Below are 25,331 nucleotides of genomic sequence, written 5' to 3' on the forward strand. Positions count from 1 at the left end.
TAAAATAATGACATTAAGAGCAAGAAGAATGAATTTTAAAATAGTATCTGTTATGACTATGTCTAAGCTGATGTGCCAAAACCCCTATCGAAAGGGAAGTTTTAATGCTATTATGTTATAGATAGGGAAAGGATGATCACATACTTTAGCACCTTGAGATTTCTCTGATAGTCAGGGGAAACCTATAATTCAAAATGAAGGAGTTCTAAATTCTCTCTTCATGATCTTCTTAGATTTTCCACAATGATTAACCTGTAACTATCAAACAGTATGATAAACTTAGAGTACATCTGTAAAGGAGATCTGTTCAGTATTTAAGAGGTGGATTTAATGGAAACATGAATCATTAAGAGCTAATGACAGCAACAACATGAATATTAACATAGGTGACTATTAGAAACCTGCTGTGGCATCATGACATCATTCCTGACAATTTTCTGCTAATCAGACTCCCTAATACAGTCTTCCAACAAAATTAATTAATGCCATCTTTGTTGAATGAACTTCTCTTTTGGAAAATATGAGATATATTAATGTTCAGCATAAATCAAATATAGTCTTATACACATGAATGGGGAGAAAATACACACATACACACATGAACACACATACACACATGAACACACATACACACATGAACACACATACACACATACACATATATCACTTTCAAGAATTTTATCAACATTTTAAAATCCCTACATTCTATTTTGTAAATATATGCTTCCACCACTATACGATACTTAACATTGAATTTAATTTTACTCTTCGAGTTTGGACTTCTCTACAATATCTGTAATTGAAATGAGGTTTGACACACTTTATTGGATTTGAATGAGTTTAGAGTAAATTTGAATAAGTTTAGAGTAAATATTGGTGTAAAAATAGTGAACAAAATCCATCTTTGTCCTCTTAGTTTAGTGTTTCACTTTTCTAGTATTTTTTTTAATTTTCCAAAATAAAATTTAAATTCTATCTGTAAATTTGATCAGAGAAAAAGTTTGCTGAGTGACTGATGTGGCTTAAATGCAGTATATTTATGAATTTATTATCCTCTCATATATTGTCATGACCTTAGCTTTGCTTCCATCTTCCTCATGCAGTACCTCCATTTCTGCATCTACTACTACTCCTTTCCCTTAAATAAACAAAAGGCCTCCCAGGGATATCAAACAAATATGCCATATCAAGTTGGAATAAGATCAGGTACCTCCTCTCATATTAGGGCTCGAAGAGGCAATCCAGCAGGAAGAAAAGGGACCTAAAAGCAAGCAAAAATCAGTGTCAGTCCCTGTTCCTGCTCTTATGAGTCCCATAAAAAATCCAAGCTAAACAATCCTAACGCATATGCAGAGGGCCCAGTTCTGACCCAATTAGACTCCGTGATGGTCAGTTCAGTCTCTGTGAGTTCCTATGAACCCTGGTTACTTGATTCAGTGGGTTTTCTTGTTTCTTCTGCCTCCTTCCTCCCCCACTTCCATAATATTCCCTGAGCTTCTCCTATTTTCCAAGTGATGAATAAAGTATATATTCATCAACTTAAACTATCATTAATTTGGTTTAGCATTCTTTCCATGATTTTTTATCTTATAAATCTTCTACATATTTTGATTATTTATATTTAAGGATTTTAGCATTTTGATACAATATATTTTAATTTAATTTTCTAAAAAAAAAAAAAACAATTTCCAATGTAGAACATTTCATAAAGTTCACAAAAACAAGACTTTTTTTTTTTCACCAATACACCAGTGGAAACAACTGCAAGGTATGTCAGAGCTAAGCAATGAAACTTTTGTGACAGATCTCTATGCTATCTGATGACATTCTTACTTTCAGAGGTGGTGATATCTTAATTTCACATATTCCAGAAGTCTCAGCTGTTAGTCACAAAATGTTAGATCAACCATAGAGGTGAGGAATAGATAGTTATCAAGGTGGATAAAGATAGCCCAGAGTATTTCGACTATTCCTCTGCAATAGTCCACTCTCCACAATAAAGTTTTAGTCAGTCAGCCTTAAAGAAACATAAGTGGCCTTTTCCTGTAAATATTAGCTCACAGGAACTTAAAGGAACAAAACTGAGTGATTACTTATAGGAACATGAATGGTTCAAATGCAGCTGAATTTCCTGAAAGTTTTACCCACGGCAGAGTTGGGAATTTATAGAAGCTACATTAACAGATTCTCATTCTCAGTCAACTTTAAACTTTCCATTGTCTGTTGTATTTACACAGTCCACTTGTAATTGAGAGACAGAGGGAATAGCCTTTAGGACCTCATGACTCAAATACCTCCTCTATCAGGGAGCATTAATATCTATCACTATACTGATGTATTTATTTGATGACCTTGACCGTGGAGCCAAATTCTTATTAGTTACCATAGCAACCTTAACTCTACAATGGCAAAGCATTCAACTGATACAAGGAGGAAGCAGGCATACTACAACACTGGGACACCATACATCTAATCTTAGATGTTGTTGGCCTAACTTCTTATTAAACTGGTAGTAGTACATTTTAAATCTTTCCCTTTCCAAAAACAAAATATAGACTTTAAAATGATCATAGGTTTGTAGAATTCATTATTTGCAAACTTCCCTATAAATCCCATGTCTTCTGCAGATTCATCTCTCTCAGAAGAAATCTGGCTGACTTGGAATTAATTATAGTGTCTGGCTTGGATGAGTCCTTAGCAACCTTGATTTGACTTTTGCCATTATTGTGGCTCAGATATCTGACTATACTTAACTAAAAGCCTGAGTTCTACATTCTTTTCTCGAGCTAAAGTGTTTTAAAGAGCTGCTCAGAATTTTCTTCACTCTAAGATATAAAAATCAATCAAACTTTTTAACCTAATATGTCAAAAAGATTTCTGATTCTCTGCTGGATAGATTGCATACTGAATTTGGGATTCAGGTTCAAATCTGTTATATCTAAGTAGTAGTAACTGCTTTATGTAGAACAATGTTATCCTATCTTTCCTGGGTATTTACTAAAAGATGAAATAAGAATCAAATATACAGTAAAACCAAAAATTTTAGTAATTTTCTTTTGAGTGCAAACTCTCAGGAATGTGATTGATTTGCAAATAATGAGACATCCATTTCCAAATATTTGCCACAATAGACTGAGTTATCAGAGTTGAAAAAGTGTTCTGTTTTCACAGCTTCTCATGGAATCTCAAAGCAATGCTAGATAGCTTTTCTTTTGTCTAATGAGCCATTCCATCTTAGATACTGAAATCTAAGTAATAATGCAGTTAATAGATTAAACATGACTTAAATATGATATAAAATCAAGTCTCAACCTAGAAATAAGTTCATTAGTAAAAATCTATCAGTGATCTAGATTTTGTCATCTATCAGTGATTCCACTATTTTGTCATCTCTAGAAGGTTGCATTTACCTTTGTATTCTAAGGCAACTCAGTCACATAACACTGTTCCAGTCAATAGAGATTTAAATGAAGAGAGAGTATGACTTCTTTTTTCAACAAAATAAAGAATAGTCCATGCATTCACATTTAATTATAAAGCTTATATAAAAGGTAGCATATAACTAGTTAGTGAAGAAGGCTTCAAAATATGACCTTTTTTATTAACTATATAACTAGATTTTAATTGATGTCTAGAAGACAGTCTTCTCCTGGATATAGCCTGATCAAGGGGTAGAATACTCAGTTCTTCCTACAGGACCGTGTCTGCCTACATGCTGTCATGCTTCCTGCCATGAGGATAATGGACTGAACCTCTGAAAGTGTTAGCCAGTCACAATTATAATGTTATCCTTTGTAAGAGTTGCCTTGGTTATTGTGTCTCTTCAAAGTAGAAGAAACCCTAGCTAAAACAGAAGTTGGTACCAGGGACTAGGATATTGCTGTGATAGGCCTGAACATGCTTTTATTTAGAAGATTGTGGATTTTTAGACTTTGGATTTGGAAAGCAATGGGACACTCTAACTGTTGCTTAGTGGACAATGCTAGTAAGACTATGGAATACTTTGTTGCTGAGGGTGGTTTGAACTGTGGAAACCTGGCTCTAGAAGCTTCAGAGGAGAAATGTTATATGTGGTCTAGAGACTGTTCTTTTGTTATTTTGGTGAAGAATGTGGATGCTTTTGGACCTGGTCAAGAGCTACATTTTAGAAAGTAAAAAATACAAACTGTATGATTCAAAGAATAAACAGGCACCCTGAAGTATAATCAATCTGAATCCTATGTTCAAGAACATAAATCCTATGTTCAAGGATTAAGGAAATAGTGACCTTGGGGAAAGAGCCTATGGAGCTAAATTTATTGTTTTTACTTTTGAGGTTGAACAAGAAATAATTGTATCTAGGCATTATTGTTACCTGTTGATTGTTTTTATTTGGACCCTTATCTGGAATCAACTAAAACCAGAAATGTAGGACACACTTGTGATGCAGATCTTAAGGCTGAAAGATAGCTTTTAATCCAGAGCTTGAGAAATAGTGGGCATGAACAGTTTAGGTTTAGACTGGTGGTACATACATTTAATCCCAGAACATAGGAGAAAGTGGCATACAGATCTCTGAGTTCAAGTTCAATCTATGGAACAAGTTCTAGGAAAAGCAAGGTTAGGCAATGAAGGAGTTGGAAAACTGAATATTGATAATAAAGTAATAGAACAAGGGGACCATGTCCCAGCCTAGCAAGCAGCAGAATATGGCAGTTACAGCCCTGTGGCTCTGGCCTTAGAATCAAGAATAGATGGGACTACCAGACAATTGATGCTGGTTAGCTGGAACTAAGATATTAGCAGTGATTAAGAAGATACCTGCATCACTAAAGTGAAATATGCCAGGAAGTATTTTCTGGAAGCACAAATGTCTTCCAAGGTTGTACCTTCTGCTGCAGCTGGACTTAATAATGTGTAAGAATCACCCAGGTGGTACTGGTTTTAAAGGCATGAAGTGGTCATAGAGAACAGCTGAGGCTTGGCACTGTGAGAGGCAAGGGAAGGTCTTTGTTGACAGTAGAGCTGTAGTTGAAGTTGACAGCCCAGAAGTAAAATGGTCATGCAAAGGAGTTGAGGCATGGAACCTTAAAGAGAGCCAATGAGAGGCTATTAGTGAAGCCTAGTTGCAGGGGAAGAACACAGCATGTTGGAAATGGCAGTACTATTGAACAATCACCAAGAACAGCAGCAGTAAAATGAAGTCAACCAAAGGTTTGAGTGCAACAAAGGGCATAGCTGGAGAAGTGACCCAAGGCATTTGGATGAGCCTCGGAGACAGTGGAAGAAGGAGGTATAACATTGAAGTTGCCTTCGAGAACACAAGATGTTAAGTATGCCAGGGCTGTGTTATACCTTATGAGGAAAGCTTCTATAAGGTAGTAGAAATAGCCTAAGAGAAAGAATTGTGTTGCAGTCAACAAAGCTGAAAGAGTTGGATATTGAATTTGTCCAGCTGGTTTTTGGTCTTGCTTTAGTCCAGTATTTACTTACTGTGACATTTTAGAATGGTAATGTATAACCTGTGCTGTTGGAGGTATGTGATCTGCTTTTTGATATTTAGTTTTATGGGAAATTACCATCAAGTGACTGGATGAATCTCAGAAGAGACTTTGAACTTTTAACATTATTGAGACTGTTATATTTTCTGGAACTTTTGAAGTTGGATTAAATCTATTTTGCATTATGCTGTGTTTAGGTAAGTTCCCATAGACTAATGTATTTGAACAAGCCTATGAGGGTCAAGGAATGAAATGTAGTGGTTTGAATATGCTTAGCTCAAGAAGTGGGACTATTAGTAGGTTTGACCTTGTTGGAATAGGTGCAGCCTTTTTGGAGAAAGTCTGTCACTTTGGAGACTGTCTTAGTTAGGGTTTTACTGATATGAACAGACACCATGACCACGGCAAGTCTTAAAAAATACAACAACATTTAATTGGGGCTGGCTTACAGGTTCAAAGATTCAGTCCATTATCATCAAGGTGGGACCATGGCATTATCCAGGCAGCACACCTACTCCAACCAGGTCACACTTTCCAACAAGGCCACACCTCCAAACGGTGTCACTCCCTGGTCCAAGAATATATAAACCATCACAGAGACCTTCTTCCAAGATGCCTAGAAGACAGTCTTCTCCTGCATACAGACAGTTCAAGATGAAGAACACTTAGTTCCTTCTGGAGTACCATGTCTGCCTGCATGCCACCATGCTTCTTGTCATGACTGGACCTCTTAAACTGTAAACCATCCCCAATTAAATGGTGTTCATATCTGTAAGAGTTGTCTCTTCAAAGCAGTGGAAACCCTATCTAAGATAATGTGCATACACATTCTTTTTTTTTTGGGGGGGGGGGAGGCGGGGGAAGGAAAGGGTTTTGAGACAGGGTTTCTCTGTGTATCCTTGCCTGTCCTGGACAACTCACTTTGTAGGCCAGGCTGGCCTCGAACTCAGAAATCTGCTTGCCTTTGCTGGGATTAAAGGCGTGTGCCACCACGCCTGGCTACATACACATTCTTTTCTTTCTTAGTCTGAAAGATTTCCTTTCCCATGTGTCAGTCAGCTCATTTGTTTCTTTTGTGCAAATCCTCTTTTAAGAAGAAAAAAAAAAAAAAAAGTGCCTATTGGCTGGGTGGTGGTGGCACACGCCTTTAATCCCAGCACGTGGGAGACAGAGACAGGTGAATTTCTGAGTTAGAGGCCAGCCTGGTCTAGAGAGTGAGTTCTAGGACAGCCAGGACTATACAGAGAAACTCTGTCTCGAAAAAACAAACAAACAAAAAAACCCAAACAAACAAACAAAAAAAGAAGTGCCTATTAAATCATTAACTTTCTTCCTTGAGAAAGTCATTTGTACTTTTGCCACACCACAGTGCTTTTGAGAGACTTGTAAGTTGGCCTGTAAGATATTCTGGGGCAGCAAGTATATTTTACTTATCTTGGGATTCAGTGTGTCTGGCAAGGGTCAATCATAAAAAACTAATATGAAATATTGATGAATATAGGTATAAGAAGAGAAAAATAAGTAGGAAAATGAATGGATATATTAGAAACGATTGAACCAATAAATGAAGAGGCAGATGATTAAGTGAATAAGTGGAGAGATTGGTAAGACTTGCAGTGTGTGAGTGCAGAAAGAAATGAATAGATTAACTGGATTGGGGAGCAGCCTGTTAATACATTGATTAGTGTACACAGGCAATGTTAGCTGAATGGTTATATAAGTGAGTGAAAGGATGGGTGTAAGAGATTTTGAGTACAATGGAAAGATAAAAATGTATCCATGAATGTGTGGATTGGTAGAATGGAGTTGGTTGGAAGGAAAATACAAGTATGAACCAACAGGTCAAATGTTCACATACAAGCTTGTGTGGACATTTTTCATTCAAACTCCTGTGATGAGTTAACAGTATAAAACCAAGCAAATTAAAATGTAAGAGAAACAATAAGAATAAGGACAAACAATGACAATATCAACAAACCCCCTTCACCATCATTACCTAGGCCTGTGCCAATCTATAGAGACTGGGTGAAAAGAAGCATTTTTTGGCTGTATCACTTTTGAACTCTTTGCTAACTTATTATTCATCTTCTTTGTGGTTTGCTCAGTGAAGTGCGTGATATGAAAATATTCTACTACTGAGCGACTACTAATTAGAGTTTTCCAATAGTAATTTTATGGGCACTTTCATAGTAGTACTAAATAATGGAAAGATATTCCAGTCACCATGCACACTACTTCTCTCAATGGTGATATTTTTCAAAATTATAATTTATATATAGAATCTTTATTTTTTATATAATACACAGATAATTGGGGTTTCTGTGGTTTTACTTGTATGAATGTAATTAATACTAACAATGTTTCTTTTGCATAGATTCAATAAGGCCAAATACACAACATTTATAAATTCTTAAAATTTCTTCATTAAGATATATATTTCAAAAATATTTATTTTTTTATCTTATGTAGCTAAGTGTGTTAACTTCTTGTATTTTTGTATACCATATATGTTCTCTATGTCCATGGAGGTCAGCAAAAAACAATCACCAGGTATTCTTAAATTGGAGTTACGAGCCATCATATGAGCACTAAAAATCAAGCCTGAAGCATCTACAATTTGGTCTTCTTTATTTTTGGGTTTCATAGAGTCTGTGAGTTGAATCGTGGGTATTCCAAGATTTTGGCTAATATCCACTTATCAGTGAGTACATACCATGTGTGTTCTTTTGTGACTGGGTTACTCACTCAAGATGATATTTTCAAGTTTCATCCATTTACCTTCAAATTTCATGAAGTCATTGTTTTTAATAGATGAGTAGTACTCCAATGTGTAAATGTACCATATTTTCTATATTCATTCCTCTGTTGAGGAACATCTGGGTTTCCTCCAGCTTCTGGGTATTATAAATAAGGCTGCATGTATCCTTGTTATATGTTGAAATATGCCCTGGAGTGGTATAGCTGTGTCTTCAGGTAGTACTATGTTTCAGTCCTACTTATAAGGGGGAACAAAATAATCACAGAAGGTAGAGGGTAGGAAGGACTTGAGAGGGCAAGAGGAGGGTAAAGGAGAAAAGGGGGTAGGATCTGGTATGAGAGGAGATAGTGTCAGGAATTTGAACAGAGGTATGTAGCAATGGGTGATGGGGATCTGGGGGTAGCCACAAGCAAATCCGAGATGCCAGGAAAGCAGGAGGCTCCAGGACCCAACAGGGATGACATTAGCTGAAATACCCACTAAAGGGAGAGAGAACATGTACAGACCATATCCAGGTTAGGCATTTCCCCCCAGCCTCCCATTGAGGGATGGGGACTACCCACTCATCTCAAAAATTTTAACCAAGAATTGCTCCTATCTNAAGGAAATACAGGGACAAAGAGTGGAGCAGAGACTGAAGGAAAGGCCATCCAGAGACTGCCCCACCTAGAGACACTCCATGTATAGACACCAAACACAGACACTTTTGCTGTGCCAAGAACTACTTGCTGACAGTAACCTGTTAGAGCTGTCCCCTGAGAGGCTCTGCCAGCACCTGACCAATGCAGATGCTTGCAGTCAACCACTAGACTGAGCACAAAAATCCCAATGGAGGAATTTGGGGAAGGACTGAAGGAGCTGAAGGAGTTTGCATCCGCAAAAGGAAGAACAACAATATCAAACAACCTGATCCCCCGGAGTCCCCAGGAACTAAACCACCAACCAAAGCAGAAACATGGAGGAACCCATGGCTCCAGCTGCATATGTAGCAGAGGATGACCTTATGTGGCCTCAGTGGGAGGAGAGGACCTTGGTCCTGTGAAGGCTTGATGCCCCAGTGTAGGGGAATGCTAAGGAGGTGAGTCAGGAGTGTGTGGATGAGGTAGCACCATCATAGAAGCAGGGGAAGATGATGGGATGGGAGTTTGTGCAGGGGAAACCAGGAAGGAGGATAACACTTCAAATGTAAATAAACAAAATAACCAATTAAAAAAAAAGGAAAAAGAAAAAAATCAAGCCTGGATTCTTTTAAAAGCAAAAAGTGAAAAAGTACTTTCTTGTGTTTGTATATATATATATATATATATATATATATATATATATATATATATATATATATATATATAATTTTAGAGAAATCTTAATCCAGCAAAGTGGCTGCTCTGGCAATGAAATTGACACATTTTTAATCCCTCTGGCTGGAGTACTAACAAATCCTTAATACAGGCCTTTAATTCCAAAGAAAGTAAAGTTAGTTTGTGGTTGGAAGCATCTATGTTTGAAAGTGACATCTAATTTAAGAACAGACAAAGTGATAAATCAAAAAGATTTGACAGAATGAGTCAGAAATCTGATATGTCCAACTCTGTTGAGAACAGACAGGAAAGAGTGTCTACCTCAAAGCGTTGCAGAGAGAAAGAACAGCAAGTTGAATTTGTGAAGTTTTTGCACTGCAACTTAGCAGAGGCAGTTGAATCCAGAGAATAAGAAAGAACCAAAAGATTAGAACAGATTGCCAGAGATACTTTGAGACCAAGAAGAACAATTCAGTGAGAAACCAGGAGAAGACAGTTTGAATCAGTCACCTTGAAGAAGAGTTTGAGCCAGAGCAACAGAGTTGAACCAGCCATACAGAGTTGAGAAAAGACTAGAAAAGGTAAACATATTCAGTAAGCCTCCATGACAATTACATCTGGAGAAAAATTTACATAGATTTTATATATTATAATTTTTCCCACATAATATATTCTGAATACAGTTTCCCTTCACTCTACTTTTCCCAGTTCCTTATTACCTTGCCTTCTATTCAAATCCACCCCCTTTCTGTGTCTTACTAGAAAACAAAAAGGCTTCTTAGTAATAATAATAAAATAAATAAAAATAGAATAGAATAGTATAAAACAGAAAGTAAAATCTTAATATAACAAAGCAACCAGACATAGGGAAAACAACCTCAAATACAGAAACAGAGACCTATTCATCCACATACTCAAGAATTTCATAGAAGCACTAAACAGGCAGCCATAATATATTCACAAAGAACCTGTTGGGTAAAAAGAGAAGAAAAGATATTATAATTAAAATATAGTAAGATAAAATTTTAAAAAGAAAAGGCCCTGACATGACATTATGAGACAGAAATTTTCCAAAGAAGCTATTGAGTTTGTTTACTGTTGAAAATCTACTGCTAGATATGAAGCCTACACTTAAGAGTAGTGTATTCCCAATGAAATCCCCTTGGAGAAAACTAAGTTTTCTTTTGCATTGGGTTATCAATTGGAGATTGTTTCTGGCTTATGGATGGTGTAATGTGTCCACTTCTTCTGTTAGTTCTAAGATCCTTCTTAGGCAAACTCATGCAGACCTACTGCATTCTGCCTCAGTCCATGTGAGTTTGGTTGATTTAGAGGTTCTTTTTTTTTTCTTGGTATCTACTATCCCCTATAGCTCTTACAATCTTTTAGCCACCTCTTCTGAAGGGTCCCTTAAGCTTTGATGGAGTGAATTAGATGGAGACATCCTGCTTATGGCTGTTTTAAGGTCTCTCACTGTTTACCCCATGTCTGGCTGTAGTTCTGTGTATTTGGCTCCATCTGGTATAGGAAGATATTTTTCTAATTATGGCTGAGCAAGCAATTCATCTGTGAGTGTAGCAGAATAATAGGAGTAATTGTATTGCTTATTTATTTATTTGTTTGTTTGTTTATTATTTATTTGGGGAACAGTAATATTTGGTTACACTCTAGGCTCTTTGGCTATTTGTTGATTTGAGAGATTTAAAAGATTAAGTTTTATTAAACCATTAACAAAGACTATGATTTTATTTATTTTCTAAAATCCTTGTATATCATATTTCTTATTTCTCAATTTCTATTATAATATAGGTTTAAGATATCTTCTATGAGTTAGATAAGGCATTATATAACATGTCTGGCATGGAAATAGTACACTATCTGCAGAACTTTCTATTAATTGTTACCCTCACCACTCAGTCAACCTTTTATTCCTATTCAGTATTTCAGCAATCTCTGGATATACATAGAAATACATATTTATTCCTTGGTCTATATTCTAAGATTACTGGTTAACCTAAGGAGACATATGCATGAGAGGATTATCACCATAAACTGAAGGAGACACTCAGCACCAGATGACAAATTTATAAAGAACTGAGAAAATGTTAAAAATCATGAATAGTCAAGTAAGCGTTGAAATGCTACATATCATTACTGCAAGTAAAGGAAAGAAATTAAATCTGCAGAAAGGAAGTATCATTACCCATACTATCTATTACATCACAAATTATTTCAAAGGAGAAATGAATGAGTTGGACTTGTCTGTGAGAAAAGTAAAATCTCAAAATAGTTGAATGAATGGCCCAAGGTTAGACAGTGACTTTCATCTGGCACTGGTGCAAATGGCAGTCTTGGTTCTTGGCTGTTGTGTCTCTTGATTTGCCAGTGTTTTAAAACAAACCAAAGGGGGAAAAATCTTGAATTTCTCTCAGGACAGCTTGACTGAGATTGTTTCCCCTCTGAGTAAACAAATAGAGCAAAGAGTTGAGGGTCCTCATATATTTGGTTGCTTACTGTCTAGTTACTGAAACATCACTCAGTAGCTGCTTGGGTAAAAAGACTGGACTTCTCTTTCTCACAAGGAAGCTCAAACCAGGGAAAAATTCTGACGTTTCTATATACTTTTGTGTCTGTCTTGTTCATTCTGGGTGAAATTACAGAGATCATTCATTGCTAAATCTATAGGCATCTTGGAATAATAGAACTAAATTGCCCAGAAGAGATCCCTAACCCTACCTCCAGATAAAGGCAGTCATCCAGGATAGTGAGGCAGCACCCTGAAGCAGAAGGAATCATCTTCTGACAGGAAGACTGTGATGGGAGTTTTCTTTGAGCACCATAGAAGCAGCACTTAGACAGGATATATTAGGCTCCAGGAAGAGTCCCATAAGTCCTTCCTTGGAGCACCACAGAACCAGCAGTTAGACAATTGTGAAGCCATACATTGGCCTTTTCCTTACTGTAGTTCTCCATAAGACTAAAGCTCATGTCAGGTCTAAGAGATGAATGTTGACCCCGGGATTTATTTGTCTGCCCCTCTTCTGAATGTGCATACATTGACAAAATTCCCTTCTTGGCCTTTTGCATTACTTGTCTCTTCATAAGCCCATAGATTTAAGATTAATCAAGTCTAGTTTGTTGTGGCTTCCAGATGCCAGGCTTTTACCCTCACATTTCTGCTCACAATGCTATAGATAGAATTCCAGCAGTTAGTTCTCTTTTTATGCACCATTAACTTGGCTTTATCTGGCTTATTTATGTGGCCTGTTCTGGAAGAAGTTCTCAAATGAATATCCAAAGGCTCCCTTATATCTGTAAATCAAAAAATCTCATGATTTAACTTAGCTACTTACTAATTTAATGTTCAAATTCTGACACAATAAGGTTTAATCTCTAGCTACAGATATTTGTGGTGTATTCTTTAGCTTGTGAGTATTTTTCTCTGAGCCTCATGGAAGGTATTATCTGGGATACACTTTGCTAGTATGATGTAGGTAGTGGTAAACTTTCCCTATATTCACTTGTGGATAATTGTTTGCACTCACTGAAATTTCAGAAGGCTGTTTGACATGTTTGTGTTTGTTGCTATTCACTGGACTCATTACAGTCTTTGCTAACATTTATCAAAGGAAGGCCTTCAGGTCACCCACTATGAGAGGAAACCAGGATATGTCCATTTGTCTCTGAAAGAATTATGCAAGGTCAATGACTCAATGATCTCTCAAGTTAGAGGAAGAACTGAGTGCGCCATTGTGAGCATGTATGGAATACTCTCATAATTTGGAACCCTGTCAGAACATGTTGCTTCTACACTCTCCCTGTTTCATGACAAAGTGTCTATGATACGCAGCCCTGGTTCACAATCTATCTTAATCAGCTGGTGAAGTTCCTCTCTGGAAAATATTTGTCTTCGTCTGAAAGTGGTTTGGAGAATTAATCTTAATATCCCCATAAAGACTTTTAAATAACTAGTAATTTTGTAATGTGTCTGTGACTTTCAGCTTTATTAGCATTGTATATGTTATAGAAAGTACTTACATCAGGGCCTGGATCAGTGATAGGACGTTGTCTCTGCTTCATTTACAATCTGTCAGTCTTTCTCAAATTCATTCAACTATGATTGACCTACATAGTCTGAACCCTCCTGTCCCCTGGCTGGATGCCTTCTTCCTCTACCCATTATACCATGGGACAGTGGCCTTCTTACTCTCACTTCTATCCCTCCATGCACAAGCTTCCTGAGATCTGTCATCAGTTTAGTTTCCTCCACAAAGAGCATGTTTTAGGAGGAGTCTCTCTGGCTTTCTGCCGCCTCTTATCCAGATGCCCACTCAAATGTCATCGTGTAACTGAAGTCTTTGCTAAATGCCATATTTTAAATTGAGTTGAAAATATTTTGGAAAACAAGAAAAAGATTCTTTCCAAATTCTAGCTGTATAACTTTTTTTTTCCCTGTCAAGAAGACTTGGTTTGCTTGCTAATTTATTCCATCTGATCTCAATTAAATGTAGCAGACAGGGGAGTCATTAGCAGAAAGCAATGGCCTCTTGTCACTCTTCTGTCTTCTTGGCTAGATGCTAGTTCTAGCACAGAGCTTGTGTCTCTGGCTGAATCATCCAAGGTCAATGGATTAATAGTCTCTCAAGTAAGAGACAGAACCTAAGGAAGCCTTGGAAGCATGTATGGAATGTATAATATTGAGACTTGTTTTCAAAATTAGGTCTCCCTCTCAAGCTGCTTTAAATCAATTATAACTTTTAAACAGTATATGCTTATCAGTTTACGGTTTTGTAAATGTTAATTTTGTGCATTTATACTATATTTAATATAGTCCACAGAATATTTTAAAATTATGTACAGCATACACAAGCTATTCATTACATGTTTTATTTTCTATTGAGTATCTAAACATTGAAAATTGAATTATCTAAACAATTATTATTATTGACATTTACCTAATTTTATTATTTCTCAGGCATCTGTCTAGAGGAGAGTCCCTGGGGTTTTTCTGAATCCATTTACTTCAGTAGTTATCACCACTTTAAGTGGATGCAGACAGGTTTGAATTTATATTCTTGATTTTTCTATGAAGAGCAACAGTTTTCAAAACTTAATGTGAAGATCAAGGTGGAAGGAACCCAAAACTCTTCTGCAATGTGCATAACCAGTATCACATGCTGCAAGACCCTTCCCCTTCCTCATTCTCTGATGACATCCTGACATGCTGAACTCCAACAGACTGATACAGAAGCAGACGTGAGATTATAACTATCTTCTATTAAGTCTGATCATCCTCAGAATTTTGTCTTTAAATTTAAGATAACTTTACTGCTGAATTTATTACCAGAGGCTTGCCATGTGTTCTAATAACTAGATCTGTAATATATATATTCTTTATTTACATTTCAAATGTTATCCCCTTTCCTGGTTTCCCTCCCAGAAATACCCTTTCACTTCCTTCCTCCCCCTCCTTTCATGAGGGTGTTTCTCTACACACCCACCCACCCACTCCCACCTCACTGCCCTCGATTGATCTGTACATTTAATATCAGTAGAGATGATTTTTTTTTTTATCACAAACACTGGCTCTGAAAAGTTAGGGGCTAAGGATACTGCCTGATACTAAACATTTTAAATGTCATTTATTTGTTTAGTTGGTGGTCATAAGGATGAGGTCTGCCCACATGACACAGAGTATGTCTGGATGTCAGAAGGCAACTTGCTGAATGAGTGTTGTTCTTCTATCATTTGAGTTTGTGGAATGGTACTCAGATATTCAGGCTTGGCTTCAGGTACTTTGACCATGAAGCCATCTTGCTGATCTGCTTCCTGATACGTTCACTACTTTCTTAAAACTCCCTTATAATTATTTTGTTGTGAATATATTGTTTGAAAATTAATATATCCTGCATTCAAGACTGTCTGGACACTTGCCTTGCAAGATTAACGATGAAAAAATGAAGGCAGCTATCATTTGGAAATCCAGGTAAACAGCAAGCTACTTTTAAGCCATGATAAATGATTTCTCCTAAGAAGCCGCAAAAGATAAGCAGAGACAGCCATGTCTTATTAACCTGTTGGATTGAAATATACTCTGGGTTTAGTAATTCACTACTGTGCTATGAACTGAACTGTTCTTCTCATTCATCAGAATCAAGTGAAAGGATAGATAACAAAGATCTTGACTGTATGTCTCTTGTAGGTCTTTAACTCTGTTGGAAGGCAAAAGCATTCCTTGTTTGCAAAGGCTAAGAGCCTAGTGTACCTGGCCCCTTCCAGCCTTGGCAGCTTTTGGGGCATGTGGCTGTTCTCCTGAATATCTTAATGAGCTGCTCTAATTCTCCCTGCCATGCCAGTCGAAGTCTAAGGCTGGCCTTGTCATTATTCACTTTCACTTGCCTTGAGACATATCCAACCACCCACCTCATTTGAGGAATCATTGAGTAATGTCTCCATTTTTACCACTGTTTCTTTCGGAGTTCAGCACCCAAGTGCAGCATTTCATCTGAGATGATCTTAGAGACAGAAGATGTGTGTGTGTGTCCTTGTTGATATGCTCTTTTTGTTTGATTAACAACCTCAACAAGAACACCAAATTTATAGCCTGAACTTCCTGGTAGAGCTTTCCAGTTAAATCACCAATATCTCTAATGGGAGTTTCGCCTGATGACCCTCTCCACGTTCTCCTTTTCCCTCCGGAGACTCCTTTGCTGATAATGATAGTTCAGAAGATACTGAATATTTTCTGCTATGGGAAGAAAGGGAACAGCTGTTTGAACAGCTCCCACCCTTTCCACAGGCTTGGATCAATAATGCCTTTCAGAGAGGAAAGTGTAGAGGTGCATTAAAAGGGTATTTTAGTATTCTGCTCTCAAAAATATGTTTAGAGATTTTAGAAAACAAAGATGAGTCTTTGAGTACTGAAATGCTGTGTGTAGAAGGTGGCTGGACTGACTAACTGCAGGTTAGGAAACAAAGTCACTGACTCAGGAGGAGGCTAAAGTGGTGTGGGAGGCACTGAAGAGCAGCAGGTTTGGAATCAACAGCCCTTGGCTAATAGCTGTAGCTCCAACTTCTCAAAAACACTTAAATATGTAACCCCTACTTTCCAAGAAAAAACACTTAGAATGTAAAGATGTACCTTTCTACTAAAAAGAAAGTTAATGGTAAATATTTGCATTTATATTTATTAAGTTATTACTTAAATAAGTAAAACTTTACCATTTTTCTAAGTTGTAATTTTAGTATTGTAATGTAGACTTCTGGTGACCACCTAAATTAAGCTAAATTTCTTGGAAGACTTCTTTAATTCCAGAGTACAAAAGTCTTTTGGGAAGATAACATTTATGAATTGTAAATCTTTGACTGATTGTGCTTTTCTGAAAATATGGACAAACTTTATTATCATGAGAAAAGGATGTTGCTTAATGATGGTTGAGCTCATTTGTATTTTATTTTGAAATATATGAATACTTAAACCCACATGTCTTTATTCATTGCCTTCGTGATATATACTCAGACAAATCATTTTATAAAACAAACTCATTTGAGTAGTTGTTACTTGAAACATTTAATATTTTGGGAGCTGTTTCAGATAAAATTTTATCCTTAATTTCTATTCTTAGTAGTATAAGATATAGTTTTCCAAAATTAAATGTAACAGTTAAAAAAAACTCTCCATAATGGCTAGTACATAAAATACCTTTATACAGTTTAAAAATTAGAATGATACACACAGATTAAGCTCATGTTGTATGTGTCCTTTTCATTTTGGCAAGATAAAGAAAATTTTACCTCATGAATTTAAAATGAAGGACACTTAAAATTTTTTTAAAAGTAATTGACAAAATGGGAAATTGGGAGGTCTGCCTTTGTAAAATCCAGTAAACAAAAATAGCCAGAATGAGGACCAGCAGTCTTAATTAATCTGGACCCCTGAGATCTTTCAAACACTGGACCACCAAAAATACAGCATACACCAGCTGATATGTGCCCCCCACACCCAACACACATACAGAAGAGGACTTCAGGGTCTGTGTTCATTCGGAGATGATGGACCTAACCTTCAAGAGACTGGAGGTCCCCAGGGAGTTTGGAGGTCAGGTCAGGTCAGGTAGGGGGTGGGGGCATCCACATGGAGAAGGGGTAGGGTGGGGAGGGGGTGTGGGACATGGAGCAGTTGGATGAGGTGGATGAGGGGCAGGGAATGGAATATGGAGTGTAAAAATGAATTAAAACTAAAATAAAATTTTAAAAAGGAATAAATTCTGTTGTTAAAGAGAAAGATATGAAAACCATAAAAAATACACAAATGTCAGCAAAATCTCTACAGAAATTAAGACAGGTGTTAGACTAAAGAACATCTTCTGGTAATTAAGGAACTAAAGAATAACAAAATAAAGAAATGAGCTTAATGAATGACTCCATGGAGAAGCCAGATGGGTAAGATCTGTTCTGGGTACATGCCTGAATATGTCTATGTGGCTGCCTGGTATGTGCTCTTCCTTCCCAGAGAAGATGCTGTAAGTAAAGAGAGACAGACCAGGATGCAGATGCATGACACAGGCTGAATACAATATTAATGGAGAGATAGAAGCATGGTGTGAACTATGGAGACTGCACTGGAGCATGAAGCAGAGATTCTGCCAAGGCAGTCCTTAGTCGCTTGCCTGAGAAAACTCCACCACAATCATTGTCCATACTACCAATCCCACATCTCATGGAACAAAACAAAACATACAAATGAATATAAAATTATAAAATCCAGCTCAGGAGAAAAACCCACTGGCAAATACAGAGAAAAACACTAGAAAGTTTGCTATAGCCTCTCAGAGCAACACACAAACACTATAGTTACAGAAACACTACAGGGTAAATTATAATCCCAGCCTTCAAAAAATAAAATTGTAGCTGGCAGGTAGGTGGAATTGAAGGTGGAAGGTCTTAGGATGGGATGTTTACAGAAAGTGGAGTTCCACATGAGAACTGCAATAAGCAGAAACTAGTCTCAGACCATTATATTTCCTTGCACTTGTTATATATTTTCTCTATTATTTCTCATTCCTATCCCATCTACATTTTATCATTTATACTTTCACCCTGCTTTTCTACTTATCCTCTTTACTTCTTAGTTTTTGATACCTTCAGCTCTAAAACATTATTGCCTATATTTTTACCATTCAGAATGTATATGTATTCTGAGTTGAAACTACAAAAGATACAAAAAATATTTGCACGTTGATGAAAGCACTACTCTCAGACAGTGCCTGTTCCTGCAGTTAGTTTCCCTACTGGGTAGTGATGAAGATCATAAATCCACATGAATATGACTAACCAGTAGCCCTCCTAAAAATGTACAAAAAAAGAGAAAAACAAAATTTGAGCATATACCTTATCAACAGAAGTAGAATTACAAACCATAATGAAGAAATACAAAATGAAAAAAAGAGCCACTATGACACCTCCACAGAACTCATCACCACTAGAAACTAAGAAATGCCAGAAAAATACTTCAGAATTTTCTTTTGAATAAAAGACCAATGACTACGTAGGATTGTTATATGAGTGAAGAAAGAAAATCAATTAGGAACTTCTTAAGTAGAATGAATGAGATGATAATTCATGACAAATGAATATGTATGGAAGAAAACTTACCAAGGACATTAAGACCAAACAGAAATGCTACTGATGAGTCAATCTCTCAAATGAAAAATCATAATGTGAGGTTCTATCAAAATATAGAGCCAAGGAAAGAAAGAATATTACATATTGGGACACTCACTGACAGATACAAACAAAAAGAGAGAGGGATAATAAAAAAGACAGAGACAGAGGCAGACAGAGATAGACAGAGAAAGAGAAGGAAAGAGACCATTACCAATAGTTTTAAAACTCTGAGATACCTTGAGAGACCAAACACAACAGTCCACAATGTTTAATAAAGAGTGGAGATAAATTCTAAAGTCATAGACAATACATTTGATCAAATTATATTATAACATTTCCCAAGTTAGATAAAAATTGACATATAATTACAAACAGCACCAAATATAAATGACCAGAAGAGAACTTCCTAAGATATGTTGTAGTCAAGATGTCAAAAATAGAAAATTAATAATCAACATAAAATTCTGTAAGGGAAAAAGGCCAACTTACTTACTGAGCAACCACTTAAGAGTAAATCACATCCTATAAGCAATCATTAAAGCCAGCAAAGCATGGATTGGCTTTTTCTATGGAAGTAAATAACTGTCATACAAGGTTGTTATATCCATCAAAACTATTACTTAAAATGGATGGAGAAAAAAGCACTTCAGGGCAAGCACAATCTTCGGCAATGCATGACAACCAAACCAGCATTGCAGAAAATACTTAAAGGAATACTACATAGATAGGAAGAGGGAGGAAAGACAGTATCATTCACAATAGTGTTAGAGACACTGAAGTTCATGAGAGAAAGAGATGAACAAAGACCAGTGACAAAGAGATTCAGCATCCTTATCACAGTAAGTGGACAACTACTCACTGCTAACTGGGTGATGAAGAAAAGAACTAAAAATAATATAAACAGCCAACATCAACAACCAATAAGACAAAATAAACAACAAAAGCATAAGAATGTTCAAGACTCTCATCATAATGGCCTTAAGCTGAAATGATTTCAATTGTTATTTAAAAGTCTCAGACTTGACAGACAGATTATATTTAAAAAATAAGCTCTGTTTGTATGAAACATATATTCAATACATACTTAATGGTCAATGACACCAGCAAAAAGACTTCAAAAGATAGAAGTCAGCTATGTAGTTAGTGATAAATATACATTTATAGAACTCTTCTAATATATGATAATGCAGAATTTAAATGAAAATAAATTTAAAAAGATATTATAAAAAAGAGATCAATTCCTTAAGAATATATAACATTGGCAAATATTTATGCAATAAATGTTAGGTTTCTCAGTTTCATAAAACAAACATTAAAAGTTAAAGAGGTCAGAAAGTTTATGATACAAAAATAGAGGGATACTTCAATAACTCCTCTATCATCTTTAGGTAGATTTTCCAAACTAAAATTACCAGAAATCTTCTCTGTATACCAAATAATAGATATGAACAGAGAAAAAGGGAATATATATTAAGAGTATTTTTCCTGATGAACATAGTTACAAAATTTTCCTAAATTGCTCATGCAAACTGAACAAAAGCAAGCATTAAGATCACATCCTAGACCAAGATGGCTTCATTCTAGAAAGAAAAGTTAAGTAAATTTAATAAGTATAATATAGTACATATATAAACCTAGAATTAAAATCACAGCATCATTTGAGTAGAAATCCTTTGACAAAGTTTGGAAACGTTTATGGTTAAAGGCCTTAAAGACACTAGAAATAGAAGCAGATGCTTTGGTGTAATAAAAGGTATTTCTGACTTTTTTTAAAAGCAAATTATATAATAACTGGGAAAAATTGGAAACATTTCTTCCAAAATTCAGAATGAGGCAATTGCATTCCACTCTTATTCAATATAGTGTTCAACATCTTTCCTAGAGCCATATGGCAAGACAAGAAAGAGAATTAATTGAAAATGAAGTCTAATAATCCCTGTTTGTTCATGACATAATTCTGTACTTCAAAGGAACATCAAGAGTCTAATGGTTCTTAGTTCTCTGATAAAAATCTCTGAGCAACATAGTTGCAAACAAACATTATCATTCAAAAATCATTAGCTTTTCTATATTCCAATTACAAACTTTCTAAGAAAGGAATTAGAAAAATTTCACAATAAATTCAAAATTAAATAATCAAATAGACAAAATACCTAGAAATAAGTCTAAATGGTGAGATAAAAATATTACAATACTAAAGATAGAAATAAGAAGACACAAGAAGAAATGAATACCTTTCATTTTCAGTGACTGGCCAAATTGATATTTTAAGAATGATAATACTAACAGCACTAATATAAAGATTCAGATTATTACCCACCATAATTCCAATTCTACACAAAACTAAAGAAAATAATTCTTTTTAAAAATTGAGTTAGTCATTTAATTTGTTTCTTTTGATTCATTAGCTGAATCCATATTACAAAACACAAGGAGGTTTGACCTATTCATGCATCAAGGAAGTTTATGTATGGATCTCACTGAACAATGCTGTTTCTAGGCTAATCACTCAGACATAGTTTTTTTTATTAATTATTTTATTTATTTACAGCCCAAACATTGGTCCCCTTCCTGGTTCCCCCTTCCAGAGTTCTTCACCCCATACCCCATCCCTTTCACCTCTGGGAGGGTCGCTCCCACACATTCGTTTTCTCTGGTGCATACTTTCTCTTCAAAGTTAGGCACATCCTCTCCCACTGCAGTCAGGCAATACAGTTAGTCATCTACTACATGCTCTTTGGTTTGTGGCTCAGTCTCTGTGAACTCCCAGGTTTGTTGATCTTCTTATGGTGTTCCATCCCCTTCAGATCCTTCAGTCCTTCCCCTTAAGTCTTCCTTCCACAAGGGCCCCTAACCCAGTCAACTGCTGGTCTCTCAGAATACTATATAATAGCTAAAGCAAGTAAAAGAGCATTGGTTGAATGTGTACCATACCTGACATCAACTTATGATCATTTAAATAGAAAGCCTTTGACAAAATTGAGAAACCGTTATGGTTAATGGCCTTGAAGACACTAGGAATAGAAGCAGATGTTTTAGTGTAATAAAGGATGTTTCTCACAATTATTTTAAAATAAATTTTGTACTAATTAAGAAAAATGTAGTCAAAATAGTGAAAGAACATGGCACAGGCTCAAAAAATAGACATGTAGACCAGCAAAATTTCTGTTTCAGTGGACACTGAAATACACACACACACACACACACACACACACACACACACACACACACACCTAAATTTGGACAGAATTCTGAAACAACACATATTGCAAAAAATAGGCTCTTTAGCAAATGGAACTCTAACACTGGGTTTCCATATATAGAGGAATCAAACTAGATCCATATATTTTTTTTATTTTTACCATACACAAAAAACAATTCAATTTAAATAAAAATCACTCCTGTAAGAACTGTACCTTTGAAACCGCTTGAGGAAAAGATTAACTTTTTATAGTAAAGGCAATGATCAAATGTAAAGACATCGGCTACAGAATAAGAGTGTCATTTACTTAAGACTGGAGTTGATGTTTAGGAAAAAATGTGAATTCCACAACACTAAACACCAAAAATATATTTTTTAATTCAAAAAATGTACTAAGGATTAAATAAGCAATACTTAAAAGAAACATAAACAGTCAAATATATTTTTAAAGCATTTTTAACTTCTAGGAAAATGGAATTTAAAACTTTTAAGATTTTGTTTTCTACAAATAAGAATGGCATCATAAATTAAACGAAGGATAATGCATAGTCTCAAGGAGATGGAGAATGCAAAAAAAAAGAAAGCCAAAAACCTAAAGATGTTGCCAACATATGACCCAGGTATATTGTTCCTGGTTGTAACCTAAAGACTCTCAGTCATACCGGTGTGGTATTTGCATATCCTTATTCATTGTTGCTCTATTAACAATAACTATGCCTAGATGTCACAATCAGATAAATGGACAAAGTGGTACACATATACAATAGAATTTTTTTCGGCTGTAAATAAAAATAAAATCATGATATATGCAGGTGTGGTGGTTTGAACAAGAATGACTCTCACAGATTTATATATTTGAATATATTTGAATGTATATAGCCACCAGGGAGTGTCACTACTTCAAAAGTTTAGAAGGATTAGAAGGTGTGGCTTTGTTGGTGTAAATGTGAGACATGTTAGAGGAAGTGTATAATTGGGGGTGAACTTTGAGGGTTCAAATGTCCATGTAAAGCTTGAGTCTTTCTCTCTGCCTACTGATCAGCTGTATATTTATTATCTGTCAAAATGCTACTAGGCTTCCTGCCATGATGATAATGAACCAAACCTATGAAAGTGTAACCAATCTCTCATCTAAATGTTTTTTTTTCTTATTACGGTTGCCTTGGCCATGGTGTCCTTTCACAGCAATAAAACACAGTAGGAAAACAATAGGAAAATAGCTGGATCCAAATATTGTTATGTGGAAGAGACCTGACTCAGAAAGACAAATACTGTGTATTTTATTTCATCTGTATGTGTACATGTCTGTGCATGTGCGTGAGTTTGTGTGTGTGTCTCTGTAGGTGTGTTTAGGTCTCTATGAAAGGAGAAAGAAGACCAGGAGAGAGAAATAGGCACTCTTAACTGGAAGAAGTAGAAGCTGATGAGAAAACACACATTTTAGTTTTAAAACAGAATCTGAGTTCCAGTGGAGGACAAAAGGCCCTGGCTGACCCTTTCTTCTGCCCTGATAATATGGACAGAGTTCAAAAATATAATGACTGTCACATTGTTTTGTCCATCTTATTCCTTCACCTCATCTGCCCTGTAATGGTTAACTTCCTATTTCAGTTTTCTAAAGTGGACTTTGTAAGTCATAGATCACTCACCTGTGTACAACAGAGATCTGCTCCTCTCCTTTGAATGCTTACTTTTCCCAGCTCAACCATCTTTCCTACTTACACCGTCTGCTCTAGGCATCATGTGATACTTCTTTTGAATATATTTTGAGAATGTTGCCATAATAAAAATATCTCTTACTAATGTCACTTGGAAAATTCCTACATTACTTCCAAACTTCTGAACATTCTTCCTCTGAACAACCTTCCTCAGCTCCGTGTGACAGAATCAGGTCTCTCACATTTGCATAATGTTTTCTCTAGTCTTTGATTAATCTGATTTTCACCTTGAATTTCATCTGTGACCAATAGTATTTGATATATTTTAATACATTTATTTATTGAACTCTCACACTAAACCATTGAGGTGTTTTCTCTGCTGTCCAAATTCAGTAGATAAATATGTTCCAGAAATGAGAAAGAACATACCCAGTCCAAATGGCTGAATTGATTCACCTAGAGAAAATGGAAATTTTTTTTTTTTTTTTTGTGCACTAATGGGTTCTGGTTTTGACCTGCAATGTGATTCTGCCTTTTCTACTTTATTATGGCTTCTTGAGAAAGTAGACAATAATATTTGTATTCATCTCTCACCTAAGACAATATCTACAACAGGGTAAGTTCTCAATAAAAATTTCCTGAGTGGATGGAGAGATGGCTCAGCAGTTAAGAGACAGAGGACCAATATTCGATTTCTAGCACCCACATGGTGGCTCACAGACACCAGTAACTCCAGTTCCAGGGTATCCAATGTCCTTTTCTGGCTCCCATAGGTAACACACACACACACACACACACACACACACACACACACACACCACACACACACAACCATACACACACACACAACCACTCATAAAATTAAATTTAAAAATATAAATTATTTTTAATGTACTGAATAAGTATGTGCTTATAACTATAGTGCTGGAGAGGTGGAGCCAGGAGGACTCCTTTTGCCCACTGACTGGCCAGATAGATTTGACGAGTTCCTGAGCTCTAGGTTCAGTGAGAAATCGTGTCTCAAAAATAAAGAGGACTGGTGACCATTCCAGTGGGTATACAAATATGGAGTGGGAAATTTTACAAGCCTCTACCCCTTGATGTACTAGAGGTAATCACTGATTTCTGGGGGTGGTGGTAGTCAGTTTTCTGCAAGAATCTGACCCCTGGCAGGTTATTCAATCTCAAGTAGTCAGCCTTAATGACGCGTATATAAGAACAACATTAAGGAGACCTGTGTGTGTGTGTGTGTGTGTGTGTGTGTGTGTGTGT

At 36.1% G+C, this 25,331-nt stretch overlaps 1 protein-coding gene across 9 annotated transcripts in view; it reads left to right on the plus strand.

The window, feature by feature from the left end:
• Grm5 (glutamate metabotropic receptor 5) overlaps positions 1 to 25,331 on the plus strand; it is a 477,051-nt gene that overhangs the window by 111,591 nt on the left and 340,129 nt on the right. The window lies entirely within an intron of this gene.

The sequence above is a fragment of the Mus pahari genome, chromosome 1 (assembly GCF_900095145.1).
Source record: "Mus pahari chromosome 1, PAHARI_EIJ_v1.1, whole genome shotgun sequence".
Classification (NCBI taxonomy): Eukaryota; Metazoa; Chordata; class Mammalia; order Rodentia; family Muridae; genus Mus; species Mus pahari.